The sequence below is a fragment of the Pongo pygmaeus genome, chromosome 3, assembly GCF_028885625.2.
Source record: "Pongo pygmaeus isolate AG05252 chromosome 3, NHGRI_mPonPyg2-v2.0_pri, whole genome shotgun sequence".
Classification (NCBI taxonomy): Eukaryota; Metazoa; Chordata; class Mammalia; order Primates; family Hominidae; genus Pongo; species Pongo pygmaeus.
Window position 1 is genome coordinate 100,650,377 of NC_072376.2, and position 19,288 is coordinate 100,669,664.

The following is a 19,288-nucleotide window of genomic DNA, read 5'->3' on the forward strand; positions in this document are numbered from 1 at the left end:
TAATCCCCATGTGTCATGGGAAGGACCTGGTGGGAGATAATTGAATCATGCGGGCAGTTACCCTCATGCTGTTCTTGTGATGGTAAGTTCTCATGAGATTTGATGGTTTTATTAGGCACTTGCCCACCCCTCTTTGCTCAGCACTTCTCCTTCCTGATAGTGTGTGAAGGACATGTTTGCTTCCCCTTCTGCCATGACTGTAAGCTTCCTGAGGCTTCTCCAGCCCTGTAGAACTGTGAGTCCATTAAACCTCTTCCGTTTATAAATTACCCAGTCTCTGGCTGGGTACCGTGGCTCAAGCCTGTAATCCCAGCACTTTGGGAGGCCAAGGTGGGAGGATCACTTGAGGTCAGGAGTTCAAGACCAGATTGGCCAACATGGTGAAACTCCATCTCTACTAATAATACAAAAATTAGGCAGGTGTGTTAGTGTGGACCTGTATCCCAGCTACTAGGGAGGCTGAGGTACAAGAATCGCTTGAACCTGGGAGGCAGAGGTTGTAGCGAGCTGAGATCACGCCACTGCACTCCAGCCTAGGCAACAGAGTGAAACTGTGTCTCAAAATAAATAAATAAATAAAATAAAAATAAACTACTCAGTCTCGGGTATTTTTTCATAGCAGCATGAGAATGGACTAATACAGTAAATTGGTACCATAGAGAGTGGGTTGCTGCTATAAGGATACCCAAAAATGTGGAAACGACTTTGGAACTGGGTAACAGGCAGAGATTGGAACAGTTTGCAGGGCTCAGAAGAAGACAGGAAAATGTGGGAAAGTTTGGAATTTCCTAGAGACTTGGAGGGCTTAGAAGACAGGAGGATGTGGGAAAGTTTGGAACTTCCTAGAGACTTGTTAAATGGTTTTGACCAAAATGCTGATAGTGATATGGACAATAAAGTCCAGGCTGAGGTGGTCTCAGATGGAGATGAGGAACTTCTTGGGAACTGGAGTAAAGGTCACTCTTGCTATGTAACAAGACTGGTGGCATTTTGTCCCTGCCCTAGAGATCTGTGGAACTTTGAACTTGAGAGAGATGATTTAGGGTATCTGGTGGAAGAAATTTTTAAGCAGCAAAGCATTCAAGAGGAAGCAGAGCATAAAAGTTTGGAAAATTTGCAGCCTGACAATGCAATAGAAAAGAAAACCCTTATTCTGGGGAGAAATTCATGCACACTGAAGAAATTTGCATAAGTAACAAGGAGCTGAATGTTAATCACCAAGACAATGGAGAAAATGTCTCTAGGACATGTCAGAGACCTTCACAGCAGCCCAACCCCTCACAGGCCCTGAAGACTAGGAGGGAAAAATGGTTTCCTGGGCTAGGTCCAGGGCCCTCTTGCTGTGTGCAACCTTGGGACTTGGTGCCCTGCATCCCAGCCACTCCATCTGTGGCTAAAGGGGCCAACGTACAGCTCAGGCCATTGCCTCAGGGGGTGTAAGCCCCAAGCCTTGGCAGTTTCCATATGATGTTGGGCCTGCAGGTGTGCAGAAGTCAAGAATTGAAGACTGGGAACCTCCACCTACATTTCGGAGGAAATGTATGGAAGTATGGAAATGCCTGGATGTCCAGACAGAAGTCTGCTTCTAGGGCAGAGCCTTCATGGAGAACCTCTGCTGGGGCAGTGATATGGTTTGGCTGTGTCCCCACCCAAATCTCATCTTGAATTCCCATGTGTTGTGGGACGGACCTGGTGGGAGGTAATTGAATCATGGGCCACTGTTCTCATGATAGTGAATGGGTCTCATGAGATCTGAGGGTTTAAAAAAATAGGAGTTTCCCTGAATAAGCTCTCTCTTTGCCTGCCACCATCCACATAAGATGTGACTTGCTACTCCTTACCTTCTGCCATGATTGAGGCTCTCCCAGCCATGTGGAAACATGAGTTTGCCATTGAACCTCTTGCCTTTGTAAATTGCCCAGTTTCGGGTATGCCTTTATCAACAGTGTGAAAATGGACTAATACAGGCAGCGTGGAAGGGAAACATGTTGTTGGAGCCCCCACACAGAGTCCCCCATGGGGCATTGCCTAGTGGAGCTATGAGGAGTGGGCCACCGTCCTCCAGACCCCAGAATGGTAGATCCACCAACAGCTTGCCCTGTGCACCCGGAAAAGCTGCAGACACTCAACACCAGCCACGAAAGCAGGAAGGGGGGCTATACCTTGAAAGGCCACAGAGGAAGACCTGCCCAAGGCCATGGGAACCTACCTCTTCCATCAGGGTGACTTGGATGTGAGACATGAAGTCAAAGGAGATCATTTTGGAATGTTAAGGTTTAATGACTGCCCAATTGGATTTCAGACTTGCATGGGGCCTGTAGCCCCTTCACTGTGGCCAATTTGTCCCATTTGGAATGGGTGTGTATAGGAAGTAGCTAATTCGCTTTTGATTTTACAGGCTCATAGGTGGAAGGGACTTGCCTTTTCTCAGATAAGACTTAGGACTTGGACTTTTAGGTTAATGCTGGAATGAGTTAAGACTTTGGGGGACTGTTGGAAGGGCATGATTGTGTTTTAAAATGTGAGGACATGAGATTTGGGAGGGTCAGGTGAGGAATCATATGGTTTGGCTGTGTCCCCACCCAAATCTTATCTTGAATTGTAGTTCCCATAATCCCCACATGTCACGGGAGGGACCCAGTGGGAGGTAATTGAATCATGAGGGCAGTTACCTTCATGCTGTTCTCATGATAGTGAGTTCTCATGAGATCTGATGGTTTTATAAGGGCCTTTCCACCCCCTCACTCTGCACTTCTTGCTGCTGCCATGTGAAGAAGGATGTGTTTGCTTCCCCTTCTGCCATGATTGTAAGTTTACTGAGGCCTTCCCAGCCCTGTGGAACTGTGAGTTAATTAAACCTCTTTCTTTTATAAATTATCCAGTCTCAGGTATTTCTTCATAGCAGTGTGAGAATGGACTAATACAAGCAACCAGCACACACCACTACTGTGTGTGCATGGTTAATGATCATGATGATTATAGCATCCTGGGCATTTCACATCCCTGAAGTAGGAACTGGGGCTCTGTACCAGCCACTTCTTGTATTTCCTCTTTTCCTCATCTGGAGAGGGATGAAGGAGATTTTTTGTAAGAGGTATGTTCACATGGGGAGGTCAGAACCACCAGAAAGGCATTTTTTTTTTTTTTTTGCAAATAATGGTCATCCTTATCGGGGTGAAGTGATATCTCATCATGGTGCTGACTTGCATTTCCCTAGTGACTAGTGATGGTGAGCATCTTTTCATGTGCTTATTAGCCATTTATATATTTTCTTTGAAGAAATGTCTATTCAAGTCATTTGCCTACTTTTTAATCCTTTTTTGTTGTTAAGCTGTAGGAGTTCTTTATGTATTCTGGATATGAACCCATTATCAAATATATAATTTTCTCCCATTCTGTGGGTTGTCTTTTAACTCTCTTGAAAGTGTCCAGACTGGGCACAGTGGCTCACACTTGTAATCCTAGCACTTTGGGGAGCCAAGGCAGGTGGATCACTTGAGCCCAGCCTGGGCATCATAGCAAAACCCCTTCTCTACTAAAAAATGCAAAAAATTATCTGGGTGTGGTGGCGGGTGCCTGTAGTCCCAGCTCCTAGGGAGGCTAAAGTGGGAGGATCACCTGAGCTGGGGAAGTTGAGGCTGAAATGAGCCAAGATGGTGCCACTGCACCCCAGCCTGGGCAATGGGCGTAAGACCCTGTCTCAAAAACAAAAAACAAAAAACAAAAAGCAGAAGATAAAAGACAAGTAAAAAGTGTTCTCTTTTTTGTTTGTTTGTTTTTTTGAAATAGGGTCTCTCTTTGTTGCCCAGGCTGGAATGCAGTGGCATGATCATGACTCACTGCAACCTCGACTTCCTGGGCTCAAGCGATCCTCCTGCTTCAGCCTCTAGAATAGCTGGGACTATAGGTGCCCACCACCACACTGGGCCAAAAGTATCCTCCTTTGATGCATAAAAGTTTTAAATTTTTTTTTAATTTTGATGCAGTCCAATTTATCTAATTTTTATTTTGTTGCCTGTGCAACAAAATCTTGGGCAGTGATACCCAAGAAATCACTGCCACAGCCAATGTCATGAAGCATTCCCCTATGTTATCTTCTAAGAGTTTTGCAGTTTTAGCTCTTTGTGTCTTTGATAGTTTTTGTATAGGGTGTAAGGTAAGGGTGTAAGGTAAGGGTCCAATGTTATTCTTTTGCATGTGGCTATCCAGTTTCCCCAGCACCATTTATTGAAAAGACTGTCCTTTTCCCATCGAATGGTCTTGGCACCTTTGCCAAAAACCACTTGGCCATGTGCGGGGGTTTATTTCAGGGCCTTCTATTCTATTCCATTGATCTGGATGTCTGTCTTTATGTTAGGACCACACTGTTTTGATTACTGTAACTTTATTGAGGGTAGAGTTTTAAATCAGAGGTCACAGCAAGTTCAAAGGGTTACAGCAGGGGTTGGTAAACTTTTTTTTGTAAAGGGCCAGATAGTGAATATTTTGGGCTTCACAGGCTGTATTGTATGGGCTGTGTCACGACTCCTCTACTCTGCCGTTGTAGCACTAAAGCAGTTGTCGACAGTGCATAAACAAGTGGGTATGGCTGTGTTCCAATAAAACTTATTTATAAAAATTAGCAGGAAGGATTTGTCACAAAGGCAGTAGTTTGCCAACCCCTACACTAGAAGTCACAGTTCTGCATTTCCAAAGGCTTGGAGGAAGGCAATGTGATAAGAACAATGGGGAGAGTGAGGCATGATGAGGTTGGAGAAAGGGGCAAGGGCCAGATCACAGAGCCTTGGAGACCACAGCAGGATTTCATCTATTCTTTACCCATTTATTCACCAAATAGCTATCAAGGACCTACTACGAGCTGGGGCTGGGGCTCCATAGGAGGCAGACTGTATCTTAGTTCTCACAGGGCTTTGATGTAGACAGGAAGCATAAGCTGAGTATTTTAATATGGTATCATATGAGTCATGACAGGCTCCTGATGGGATGTCTGCTCAGTGCTTTACCGTACTGCCTTAGTGTATTAGTCCGTTCTCACACTGCTGATAAAGACATACCCAAGACTGGGTAATTTATCAAGAAAAAGAGATTTAATGGACTCACAGTTCCACGTGGCTGGGGAATCCACATGCCTTTCACAATGATGGTGGAGGGCAAAAGGCACATCTTACATGGTGACAGGGAAGACAGAAAATGAGAGCCAAGTGAAAGGGGTTTCCCCTTATAAAACCATCAGATCTTGTGAGACTTATTCACTACCAGGAGAACAGTATGGAGGAAACTGCCCCCATGATTCGATTATCTCCCACTGGGTCCCTCCCACAACACATGGAATTATGGGAGCTACAATTCAAGAAGAGATCTGGGTGGGGACACAGCCAAACCATATCACTTAGTTTAAGTCTTATTATTTCTCTCTGGGATGATTGCAACAGTCTATTCAAACAGGTTTCTGCCTCCAGCCTCACCTTCTTCCTACCTGGCATCTATGCTACAGCAAGAGACATTTCTAAAATGCAATTCTGATTGCACTTCCCAGCTTGAAGCTGTGTTGACGGCTTTTCGTCAATGTCAGAGTCAAGTCCAATCTGTCATAATGATGTGGAAAGCCCTACATAACCAGGCTAGCTGACAGCCCAGGACAATTAGTTCCTCATATTCACACACGTAAGAACATGTTTGACCATGATTAAACCTGGGGCAACACCTACAACCAAGAAGAACATTTGCTATTGGTGTGAATCTTGTTGTTGGTGTTTCTATTGTAAAGTATAATTATTGAGCAAGACTTAGTGATAATCATAGCAAACTCAGAGATACTCTGTGTCCTGCACTGCTAACTCATTTAATCCTCACAACTACACTATGAGGTAGGTAGTATTATTATTCTCATTTTATAGATTAGGCAACTGAGGCATAAGAAGACTAACTTTCCCAGGATCTCATAGCTTGCACATATGATAGCATTAATATTCAAACCCAGGAATTCTGGCATGATAATGTATTATTAACCACCCTAACATGTTCCTTTCAGCAGCAAATATACTAAAATTGGAATGATACAAAGAAGATTAGCTTGGCCCCTGGGCAAGGATGACACGCAAATTCGTGAAGCATTTTATATTTAAAAAGAAAAGCCATGGCTCAAGTCTGTAATCCCAGCACTCTGGGAGACTGAGGTGGGAGAATCATTTGAGCTCGGGAGTTTGAGACCAGCTTGGGCAACGTACCAAGACCCAGCCTCCACAAAAAATTTAAAAATTCGCTGTGTGTGGTGGCACGTGCCTGTGGTCCCAGCTACTCGGGAGGTTGATATGGAAGTCTTGAGGTAGAGGCTGTAGTAAGCCTTGTTCATGCCACTACACTCCCGCCTGGGTGACACAGCAATACCCTGTCTAAAAAATATTTAAAAATAAAAACAAATATCACTCCTGTTATCCCAGCACTTTGGGAGGCTGAGGCGGGTGGATCACCTGAGGTCAGCAGTTTGAGACCAGCCTGGCCAACATGGTGAAACCCTGTCTCTACTAAAAATACAAAAATAAGCCAGGCCTGGTGGCAGGCAACTGTAATTCCAGCTACTAGGGAGGCTAAGGCAGGAGAATTGCTTGAACCCAGGAGATGGAGGTTGCAGTGAGCCAAGATTGCGCCATTGTACTCCAGCTGGCCAACAAGAGAGAAACTCTGTCTCAAAATAAATAAATAAAATAAATAAATAATATACATATACAAAAGTACACTAATACCCCCTCGCTAAACCATAAATGTATTCTTTTAAAATATTGACTGGAGCTGTGACTTTTGTTTGAAGGTGTGATCTCTGAGTGGTGGCACTAAAATCACCTGGGAGCTTATTAGAATGCCAATTCCCACGCCTGGGGCCTGACCTAGGGAAGCAGAATCTCTGGAGTTGGAGCCCAAGGATTTGAGTTTTAGCAAGCTCCCCAGGTGACATCTAAGCCTGAGAAAGTTTGAGAAGCATTACTCTCAAACATTTTTTTCCTGGGGAGTAAAGACCTTAATGGAGACAAAGCTTAAGACAAACAGATGAGTAATTTTGACCAAAAAAAAGTAGAAATAGGATTATTTTTAATGCAAAGATTGCAAATTATGACATAAAGGTTAACAAACCCTTGTACAGACCAAGAGGTCATCAGAGGTCTTGAGAAGATGCTGAGGCCAGAAAAGCACAGGATGCACCTGAACTCGGAGCAAACCAGCGTTGAGTTTGAATCCCAGCACACCCACAGACCAGCTGTGTGCCTTTGGCAAATTGCTTCACTAGGACCTTCGTTTCTCCATTCAGAGGTTGAAATTACAATCTCCTTGACCCATATACTCCAGGAAGGTTGTGAAAAATCAAGGGGATAATGTATGGGACAGTGCTTTGTACAGTTGGATAATGTGGTAATCAGGTTTCATTTTCTGCTGTAACACTGCACTTTCCCTTCTCCTGTTCAGGAAGCAGATGGGATTTTGAGTCTTGTAGTTCCCTAGGGGAACTCTATTTTCTACGGTATCAGCCACAGGAGTAGACAGCCGGACTGAGGGATTACTCCAGGCTTGAGAGAGAGGGAAATGGCCTCATCCGAGAAAATGGTTCCAGAGAGTTGGCAAATGATGGTAGAAACCAGAATGTATGTCTCTAAAGTCATCTGTAGCCTTACAATCTACCCCCAAAAAGTCTAATTCAGACCTGGGATAGCTTAGGCTGATACTCAGCCCCACACAGGCTTACTGCCTACCTGCCATCTGCTGTTGGGTGGGCTGATTACAACTATCTTGTATTCTGATCAGTCAGTGCTTATGCTACAAGGGTTACAGTTTTTCATAACCTCTGATTATAGACCATAATAGAAGGGAATGTTATTTGAAACTTAGTTCAAACAGAAGCGATTCCTGTCTGTCTGGCAGTGGTTCTGAGAGGTGAAGCCAGCTGGACTTCCTGGGTCGAGTGGGGACTTGGAGACCTTTTCTGTCTAGCTAGAGGATTGTAAACGCACCAATCAGCACTCTGTGTCTAGCTAAAGGATTGTAAATGCACCAATCAGCACTCTGTAAAAACACACCAATCAGTACTCTGTGTCTAGCTAAAGGATTGTAAATGCACCAATCAGCACTCTGTAAAAACACACCAATCAGCACTCTGTGTCTAGCTAAAGGATTGTAAACGCACCAATCAGTGCTCTGCGTCTAGCTAAAGGATTGTAAATGCACCAATCAGCACTCTATAAAAATGCACCAATCAGCGCTCTATCTAAAGGATTGTAAACGCACCAATTAGCATTCTGTAAAAATGGACCAATCAGCACTCTGTAAAAGGAACCAATCAGCAGGACATAGGCGGAGCCAAATAAGGGAATAAAAGCTGGCCACCCGAGCCAGCAGTGGCAACCGCTTGGGTCCCCTTCCACACTGTAGAAGGTTTGTTCTTTCGCTCTTCATAATAAATCTTGCTGCTGCTCACTCTTTGGGTCCGCACTACTTTTGTGAGCCATAACACTTGCTGCGAAGGTTTGCAGCTTCATTCTTGAAGTCAGCGAGACCAAGAACCCACCAGAAGGAACCAACTCCAGACACAGTTCCATGGATTCATACCAGGCCTCACCAGGCCTGCACACTCCTCTGACTATCACTTGTATAGCCCTTCCTTGATTTATGACAAACGGCTTCAGCATCTTCACTAGAACAACAAAATTGGCTGGACACAGTGGCTCACACCTGTAATCCCAGCACTTTAGGAGGCCGAGATGGGAGGATCGCATGAGCCCAGGAATTCGAGACCAGCCTGGGCAACATAGTGAGATCCCGTTTCTATAAAAAAATAGAACAACAAAATTTACAACCTACCTACTCTGTCTCTGTCACATTTTTCTAACTAAGAAAGATACAAGCTTCTACTCTAGGAGAACGCCCATGCATGTGTGGGAAAGATTCTATTTCCAGGCTAGGGTTTCTTTTATTCATTTTGTGAAGCTGTGTCTCCTGTCAACTCCTGGCCACCATTCTCCTTTTCTCCCCACTTTTTTCCCATTGCTTTTTTCTCCCCTCAACTGGGGACACAATAGGTATATTTCCTCTCCATTCTCTTTTTTCCTCTTGTCTTGTTTCTTTTGGGTTAAAGGCAACTTTCAGATAACTGTAAATTGTTTAGGACAGGGAACATACTGAATTTAAAGAACACTACCAGGCCTGTTACAGGAGGATAAAATACATTCTATTCCCTAAGCAAACTGATTTTCAACAATGTAATAGATTCATATGCCTTATAATCTTCAACTCCAAATGATAGGAGAAAGAAATCAGCTATTTTTTCTAGCATGCTTTATTATTGTTATTATTATTATTATTATTATTATTATTAGAGACAGAGTTTCGCTCTTGTCACCCAGGCTGGAGTACAATGGCGCGGTCTTGGCTCACTGCAAATGCTGCCTCCTGGGTTTAAGCGATTCTCCTGCCTCAGCCTTCCAAGTAGCTGGGATTAGAGGCATGTGACACCACGCCCAGCTAATTGTTGTATTTTTAGTAAAGACAGGGTTTCACCAGATTGGCCAGGCTTGTCACGAACTCCTGACCTCAGATGATCCACTCTCCTCGGTCTCCCAAAATGCTGGGATTACAGGCATGATTACACTGCACCTGGCCATATATATATATATTTTTTTGAGACAGAGTCTCGCACTGTCGCCGCACCTGGCCATATTTTTAATTTAAGCTGAAATGTTCAAAGTGACCACCAGCCACACCAGATGAGGCATGATATAGGCAGTTAATGCAAAAATTACAAAAGGATTTCTGGCTCTGCTCCAAGTGGCCTATATAATCTAAAGAGAAGCCCAACATCCTCTCTCACTTAGGGGTAATCTGGCTTACCAAACCTAGGATCTGCTTAACAGAAACCCCAAAGCACAGAGATAGCCATCAAAGTAGGTACAACCAGGAAAGGGATGTTGTCTGATTGTCTTCTCAGGTGCTCAATATAAATCATGTGTTCAGCCAAATACCCTTATCCTGCCTACAATCCCCAACCCCTTCCAAAAATGCAAAAAACCGACAGAGTTTGAGCCCTTTTTACTCAAAGTGTGGTCCATAGAGGTCAGCTGAGATGTGCAGAATCAGAGGCCCACCCCAGGCCCCCTGAGTTCTGCAGAGCCTGCGTTTCAGCAAGATCTCCAGGCGATACCTATGCAAGTTAATATATGAGAAGTACCAATTTAAGTGACACATTTGTTAAAGAACATATCAAAAAAGAATAAAGATTTTCTACGAAGTATGAAGATTGGAAAAAACAAAAACAAACAACTCACCTCAGTTATGATGTGTGACGCTGGAAGCAAAGCAGCCCAAATCTCAGTGCAGAGACAGTGGAAATACGGAGAAGATTTCTACACTTGCGAGTTTTCCTAGAGAGACTTCAACCAGGACCCACGCCTACTAAACAGACTAGTATTAGTCCAGGAACTTTCCATCCTGCCTGCTCTTGGGGCAGGAGAAAGAATGAGAGAGGAAACTTGGCAGACCCCAAAGTAGATCCTGCAGCTACCAGGGAACATTGAGGTTTTCCGAGTAAACTAGCCTCCAGGAAATGTCCCGAGTGAAATTAACAGCTCTCCTATCTCCTTGGGTTCCTTTTTTCTCCACTACTAGCTGATTATGAACCACATTTCTTTCTCGATCACTGGGATTCAAACAAAAGACCTAATGGTTCCAGTCAGCGTGGGATCCTCTTCTGGCATTCCTAGCAAGGGGCTAGAAGAAGGGGGAAATTTACATGTCAGAGAGATATTTTTATGTCTTTCTCTTTGTGCCGCGGAATTCTGATGACAGCATCTCCAACACAAACAGCAACTTTATTTTCGAAACGGAAGGATAAAAACCAATTCTAGCAAATGGCTTTGCTTTGTGCGTAAACTTCCTGTGCTTTTTTAACCCTGATGTAACTGAGGGTCTCCTCTCACAGGCCCTGCCTTCTAGCACACACAAAAAAACAACCAAGAAGGACTATGACATAATTTGAAAAGGAAGCGAATTAAACCAAAACAAAGAGTTAGGTTTCAATGCAAAGGCCCACCAGAGATCTAAAGAGGACCGAGAAGCTCTATATTTGGAGCATGCTATACTTTTCATGTTATTCTTTCCTAAACCAAAAGTAAAATAGGAAGTCTAGACTGTGCTAAATAGGCATTTCTCTCTCTCTCTCTCTCTCTCTCTCTCCCTCTCTCTCTCTCTCTGTGTGTGTGGGTGGGTGTGTGTGTGTGTATTTTAGAGACAGGGTCTTGTTATGCTGGCCAGGGTAGTCTCAAACTCCTAGCCTCCAGCAGTCCTCCCACCTCAGCCTCCCAAAGTGTTGGGATCACAGGCATGAGCCACCAAACCTGGCTTTTTTTTTTTTTTTTTTTTTCTGAGGCAGGATCTCACTGTGTCACCCAGGCTGGAGTTAAATAGGCATTTCATATTCTGAAAACATGATAGATGTCAAAAGAAAAAATATGACATTTACTAAGTGCTTCTAATTCCACTGTTTACTGGCCTTGAAAAGCTTCTTAATCCAAGCCTTCCCCAACAATAAAATAGTGATAACAATAATACCTTCCTTACAGAGTTGTCATGATAAATTTCATGAGATTGACAAAATACCGATTACTGAATTTGTCTTGCTGTTAAGTTCTGTTTATATTTAAGTCACTATCCTGATTATTCACTGTGTTGTGCAGTACCTAGGACAAATTAGGCATTTTGTAAATGTTTATTGAAATGAAATGAACGTTTAAAAAATCTTGAAGTAGTTAAGAAATTCCATTTATCTATTTTTATAAATTTATTTTAATATGGTAAAATATGTATAACATAAAATTAGCCATTTGAAACATTTTAAGAGTTCAAGTCAGTAGCATTAATTACATTCACAATGTTGTGTCACCGTCACTATTTCCAAGACTTTTTTGTCACCCCAAACAGATGCTCTGTAATCATTAAGCAATAACTCCGTCAGGGATTTTTTTTTCTGTTTAATTTTAAATTTTTATTTCTTGTAGGTACATAGTAGGTGTATATATTTATGGGGTACATGAGATATTTTCATACAGGCATACAATGTGTAGTAATCTCATCAAGGTAAATGGGGTATCCACCACCTCAAACATTTATCCTTTGTATTATAAGCAATCCAATTATACTTTTTTCATTTTATTTATTTTTTTTTGAGATGGGGTCTCACTCTAATGTCCAGGCTGGAGTGCAGCAGTATGATCTCAGCTCACTGCAACCTCCACCTCCAGGGTTCAAGGATTCCTCCTGCCTCAGCCTCCCAAGTAGCTGGGATTATAGGTGTGTGCCACCACGTGTGACTAATGTGTTTTTGTTATTTTTAAATGGACAATTAAATTATTTTTGACTATAGTCACATTGTTGTGCTAGCAAATACTAGGTCTTAGTTATTTTTTCTAATTATTTTTTGTACCCATGAACCATCCCACTTCCCCCCACCTCCCCAATACTTTTCCCAGCCTCTGGTAACTATTCTTCCACTCTCTATCTCTGTGAGTTCAATTGTTTTAATTTTTAGCTCCCACAAATAAGTAAGAACATGTTACGTTTGTGTCTCTGTGCTTGTTTCACTTAACATAATTACCTTCAGTTCCATCTGTATTGTTGCAAATGATAGGATCTCATTCTCCTTTTTTTTTTTTTGAGACAGTCTCGCTTTGTCACCCAGGCTGGAGTGCAGTGGTGCAAGCTCAGCTCACTGAAAGCTCCACCTTCCGGGTTCATGCCATTCTCCTGCCTCAGCTTCCCAAGCAGTTGGGACTACAGGCGTCTGCCACCATGTAGGTATTTTTAGTAGAGACGGAGTTTCACTGCATTAGCCAGGATGATCTCAATCTCCTGAATTCGTGATCTGCCCACATCGGCCCCCAAAGTGCTGGGATTACAGGCATGAGCCACTGCGCCTGGCCAGATCCCATTCCTTTTCATGGCTGAATAGCACTCCACTGTATATATGTACCACATTTTCTTTATCCATTTGTCTGTTGATGGATACTTGGGTTGCTTCCAAATATTGACTATTGTGAATACAGCTGCAACAAACATAGCAATGCAGATATCTCTTCAATATACAGATTTCTTTTCTTTTAGATTTATACCTAGGAGTGGGATTGCTGGATCATATGGTATCTCTACTTTTAGTTTTTTGAGAAACCTCCAAACTGTTCTCCATAGTGGATGTACTAATTTATGTTCCCACCAACAGTGTATGAGGGCTTTCTTTTCTCCATATCCTCACCAGCATTTATTATTGACTGTCTTTTAGATAAAAGCCAGTTTAACTGGGGTGAGATGATATCTCATTGTAGTTTTGATTTGCATTTCTCTGATGATCAGTGATATTGAGTGCCTTTTCATATACCTGTTTGCCATTTGTATGTCTTCTTTTGAGAAATGTCTATTCAAATCTTTCACCCACTTTATACTTAGGCTATTAGATATTTTTCCTATAGAGTTGTTTGAGCTCCTTGTATATTCTGGTTATTTATTCCATGTCAAATGGATAGTTTACAAATATTTTCTCCCATTCTGTGGGTTGTCTCTTCACTTTGTGGATTGTTTCCTTTGCTGTACAGAAGCTTTTAAATTTGACATGATCCCATCTATCCATTTTTGCTTTGGTTGCCTGTGCTTCTGGGGTATTATTCAGGAAATCTTTGCCCAGTCCCATGTCCTGGAGAGTTTCCTTAAAGTTTTCTTTTGATAGATTCATAGTTTGGGGTCTTTAATCCATTTTGATTTGATTTTTGTATATGGTAAGAGATAGGGGTCCAGTTTCATTCTTCTGCATACAGATATCCAGTTTTCCCCGCACCATTTATTGAAGAGACTGTCCTTTACCCACTATATCTTCTTGGCACCTTTATCAAAAATGAGTGCACCATAGGTGTATGGATTTGTTTCTGGGTTCTCTATTCTGTTGCACTGGTCTATGTGTCTGTTTTTCTGTTTTTGTGCCAGTACCATGATGTTTTGGTTACTATAGCTCTGTAGTATAATTTGAAGTCAGTGTGATTCCTCCAGTTTTTTTGCTTAGGATAGCTTTGGCTATTCTGGGTCTTTTGTGGGTCTATATAAATTTTAGGATTCATTTTTTTTCTGTTTCTATGAAGAATGTCTTGGTATTTTGATAGGGATTGCATTGAATCCGTAGATTGCTTTGGGTAGTATGGACATTTTAACCATACTGATTCTTTGAATCCATGAACATGGAATATCTTTCCCTTTTTTGTATCCTTTTCAATTTCTTGCATCAATATTTTATGGTTTTCATTGTAGAGATCTTTCATTTCTTTGGTTAATTCCTAGGTATTTTATTGTATCTGTAGCTATTGTGAATGGGAATACTTTTTAAATTTCATTTTTAGGTTGTTTGCTGTTGGCATGTAGACATGCTAATGATTTTTGTATGTTGATTTTGTATCCTGCAACATTACTGAATTTGTTTATCAGTTCTAATGGTTTTTTGCTGGAGTTTTTAGTTTTTCCAAATGTAAGATCATATCATCTGCAAACAAGGATAATTTAACTCCTTCCTTTCCAATATGGATGCCCTTTCTTTCTTTCTTTCATCTGATTGTTCCACCTAGGACTTCCGGTACTTCATTGAATAACAGTGGTGAAATTGGAAATTCTTGTCATGTTTCAGATCTTAGAGGAAAAGCTTTCGGTATTTTTCCCATTCAGTATGATGCTAGCTCTGGGTCTGTCATATATGGCTTATATTATGTTGAGATATGTTTCTTCTATACCCATTTTTTTGGGGGAGTTTATCATGAAGGAATGTTAAATTTTATCAAATGCTCTTTCAGCATCAATTGAAATGATCATATGTTTTTTGCCCTTCATTCTGTTGATATGACTTATCACTTAATTGATTTGCATATGTTGAACCATTCTTGCATCCTTGGGATAAATCTCACTTGGTCATGATGAATGATATTTTAATTTGTTTTTGTATTCAATTTGTTAGTATTTTGATGAGGATTTTTGCATCAATATTCATCACTGATAATAGCCTGTCCCTGTTTAAAAAAATATGTCCTTGTCTTTGTGGGGCTTTTTTGGTTTTTGGTGTTGTTTTGTTTTGTTTTGAAACGGGGTCTCACTCTGATGCCCAGGCTGGAGTGTGGTTGCATGATCACAGCTCATTGCAGCCTTGACTTCCCAGGCTCAAGTGATACTCCCACCTCAGCCTCCTGAGTAGCTGGGACTATAGGCATGAACCATCATGCTTGGCTTATTTTTGTATTTTTTGTAAAGATGGGGTTTCACCATGTTTCCCAGGCTGGTATCATTGTGTTTTTGATATGTTTTGACATGTTTTGGTACCAAGGTAATGCTGGCCTTGTAGAATGAATTTGGAAATATTCCCTTTTCCTTTCCTTTTTGGAATAGTTTGAATAGGATAGTATTCGTTTTTCTACCAAGTTTTGGTAGAATTTAGCAATATAGCCATTGAATCCCAGGGTTTTTCTTGCTGGGAGATTTTTCATTACAGCTTTAATCTCATTACTTGCTATTGGTCTGTTCAGGTTTTGGATTTCTTCATGGTTCATTCTTGGTAGGTTATATGTGTCTAGGATTTTTTCATTTCTTCTAGATTTTCCAATTTATTGGCATATAGTTGTTCATGGTAACCATTAATGATCCTTTGAATTTCTGCAGGATTGGCTGAAATGTCTCCTTTTTCATCTCTGATGTTATTTATTTGGGTCTTCTCTCTTTTTTTTTTTTTCATTTGTGTGGCTAAAGGTTTGTCAATTTTGTTTATATTTTCAAAAAATTGGCTTTTTTATTTTGATCTTTTGTATTGTTTTCTTCATTTCATTTATTTCTGCTCTGATCTTTATTATTTCTTTTCTTCTACTAATTTTGGGTTTGGTTTGTTCTTGCTTTTCTAGTTCTTTAAGATGAATCCTTAGGTTGTTTATTTGAAGTTTTTCTTCTTTTTTTGATGTGGCACTTACAGCTGTAAACTTTCCTTTTAGTACTGCTTTAGCTATATCCCATAGGTTTTGGTATGTTGTGTTTCCATTATCATTTGTTTCAAGGAGGTTTTAAATTTTCTTTTAATTTCTTCATTGACTCAGGAGCATATTTTTAAATTTTCTTGTTTTTTGTGTAGTTTCTAAACATTCCTCTTGTTATTGATTTCTAGTTTTATTGCATTGTGGTCAAAGAAGATGGTCCATATTATTTCATTTTTTTGAATGTTTTAAGACTTGTTTTGTGGCCTAACATAATCTATCCTTGAGAACGATCCATGTGTTGAGGAGAAGAATATGTATTCTGCAGCCATTGGATGAAATGTTCTGTAAATATCTATTAGGTTCATTTGGTCTATAGTGGAGATTAAGTCTGATCTTTCTTTGTTGATTTTCTGTCTGGAAGATCTGTTCAGTGATGAAAGTGGGGGGTTGAAGTCTCCAGCTCTTATTGTATTGGATTCTATCTCTTTAGTTCTAATAATATTTGCTTTATATATCTGGGTGCTCTAATGTTGGTGCAGATATATTTCAATTGTTATATACTCTTGCTGAATTGATCCCTATATCATTATATAATGACTTCTTTGTCTGTCCTTAGAGTTTTTGTCTTGAAATCTATTTTGTCTACTCTTTTTTGGTTTCCATTGACATGGAATATCTTTTTCCATCCCTTTCTTTTCATTCTATGTGTGTCTTTTTAAGTGAAGTGTGTTTCTTGTAAAGCAACAGATCATGAGATCTTGTGTTTTCATCCATTCTGCCACGCCGTGTCTTTTTATTAGAGGGTTTTAGTTCATTTATATTCAGTGTTATTATTGATGAGTAAGGACTAACTCCCACCATTTTGTCATTTGTTTTCTGGTTGCTTTTTCCTCCTTTCGTTCCTGCCTGTCTTCCTTTCAACCAAGATAATTTTCTCTGGTAGTATGATTTAATTTGTTGCTTTTTATTTCTTACGTATCTGTTGTATGTTTTCTGATTTGAGGTTACTGTGCAGCTTCCAAATACTATCTTATAACCCACGATTTTAAGCAGATAACAACACTGCTTGTTTAAACAAACAAGCAAAGAGAATAATAAAGACCAATAGTCTACTCCTTAATTTCATCTGCCAACTTTTAAACTTTTTGTTGTTTCTGTTTATATCTCATTGTACCATCTATGTCTTGAAAGCTTGTTGTAGTTATCTTTTTATTGGTTCATCTTTTTAGTATTTCTACTTAAGATTGGAGTAGTTAAGTCTACACTTACAGTGTTATAATATTCTGTGTTTTTCTGTGGTGTTACTATAATATTACCAGTAAGTTTTGTACCTTCAGATGATTTCTTCTTGCTCATTACTGTTCTTTTCTTTCTGATTGAAGTACTCTCTTTAGCATTTCTTGTAGTACAGGTCTAATGTTAATGAAATCCCTCAGCTTTTGTTTGTCTGAAAAAGTATTTCTCTTTCATACTTGAAGGACATTTTTGCCAGATATACTATTCTAGGGTAAGAGTTTTTTTTACATAAGCACTTCAAATATGTTATGCCACTCTCTCCTGGCCTGTACAGTTTCCACTGAAAAGTCTGCTGCCAGACTTATTGGCACTCCATTGTATGTTACTTGTTTCTTCTCTCTTGCTGCTTTTTGAATCTTTCCTTTATTTTTGATCTTTGGGAGTTTGATTATTAAATGCCTTGAGATGTTCTTCTTTGGGTTAAATCTGATTGGTGTTATATAATCTTATATTTGGTTATCAATAACTTTCTGTGGGTTTTGGAAGTTCTGTGTTATTCCTTTGGATAAACTTTCTATCCCTATCTCTTTCTCTAGCTCCTTTTTAAGGCCAGTAACTCTTAGATTTGCCCCTTTGAGGCTAATTTCTAGATCTTCTAGGCATACTTTTTTTTTATTCTTTTGTCTCCTCTGACTGTATATTTTCAAATAGCCTGTCTTCAGGCTCACTAATGCTTTCCTCTGTTTTGATTTATTCTGGTGGTGAAAGACTGATGCATTCTTCACCATGTCAGTTCCATTTTTCAACTCCAGAATTTCTGCTAGATTCTTTTTAATTATTTCAATTTCTTTGTTAAACTTATCTGACAGAATTCTAAATTCCTTTTCTGTGTTATCTTGAATTTCTTTGCATTCCCCCAAACAGCTATTTTGAATTATCTGTCTGAAAGGTCATATATCTCTGCTTCTCCAGGATTGTTCCCTGTTCCCTTATTTAGTTCATTTGGTGAGGTCATGTTTTCCTGGAAGGTCTTGATGCTTGTGGATGTTCATTGGCATTTGGGCATTGAAGAGTCAGATATCTATGGTAGTCTCTGCACTCTTTCCAGGCATTTAAAAGGACTTGGGTGTTGAGATCTAAGACATATCTACATTAGGGGGCATCTCAAGCCCAGTAACACTATGGTTCTTCCAGACTCATAGAGGTACTGCCTTGATAATCTTGGATAATATTTGGAATAATCCTCTGGATTACCAGGCAGATTCTTGTTTCTTTCCTTACTTTCTTCCAAGCAAATGGAGGCTGTCTCTCTGTGATGAGCTGTCTGGAGCTGGGGGTGGGGTGACACAAGCACCCCTGTGGCCACCACCACTGGGACTGTGTTGGGACAGACCTGAAGCTGGCACAGCACTGAGTCTCACCCAAGGCCTGCCGTAACCAGTACCTGGCTACTGCTTATGTTCATTCAAGGCCCTAGGGCTCTGCAATCAGCAGGTGGTAAACCCAGCCAGATTTGTGTCCTTCTCTTCAGGGCAGCAAGTTCCCCTAGACCCCATTCTTTTCCAGAGATGCCATCCATGAACCAGGGACTAGAGTCAAAAATCTTAGTAATCTACCTGGTGCTCTATTCTACCGCAGCTGAGCTAGCACACAAATTATGTGACACAGTTATTTCTTTTTCCTCACCTTTCTACAGGCAGAGGAACCTCACCCATGTCCATTACCTCCACAGGCCCAAGGGGAGTGCTGCCGACCTACCACCGAGATTCACTAAGGCCCAAGGGCTCTTCAGTCAGCTTATGCTGAATGCTGCTAGGTCTGGGACTCACTCTTCGGGGAAATGGTCTACCTTCTGGCCCAGGGAAGGTCCAGAAATTCCATCCAAGAGCCAAGGCCTCTAATTAGGGGCCCCAAGAGCCCACTTGTTACTCTACCCCACTGTTGCTGAGCTGGTACCTAAGGTGCAAGATCAAGTCTTCTTTACTTTTCCCTCAGCTTTTTTCAAGCAAAAGGAGTCTCTCACCATAGCCACC

The 19,288-nt window shown here is 40.9% G+C and overlaps 1 protein-coding gene and 1 non-coding gene across 4 annotated transcripts in view; one reads left to right on the plus strand and one right to left on the minus strand.

The window, feature by feature from the left end:
- ABCG2 (ATP binding cassette subfamily G member 2 (JR blood group)) overlaps positions 1-10,862 on the minus strand; it is a 142,316-nt gene extending 131,454 nt beyond the window's left edge. Inside the window, exon 1 of one of the 3 annotated variants that reach the window (XM_054485309.2) lies at positions 10,308-10,862. The gene's annotated coding sequence lies outside the window, so the exon portion shown is untranslated. The remainder of the gene's footprint in view (positions 1-10,307) is intronic. The other 2 variants (XM_063663878.1, XM_063663876.1) reach the window with 2 other exon arrangements.
- LOC129035879 (U6 spliceosomal RNA) lies at positions 6,022-6,125 on the plus strand. Its single transcript, XR_008502373.1, has one exon. It is a non-coding gene; the product is annotated as a U6 spliceosomal RNA (small nuclear RNA).
- Positions 10,863-19,288: the final 8,426 nt, after the last annotated feature.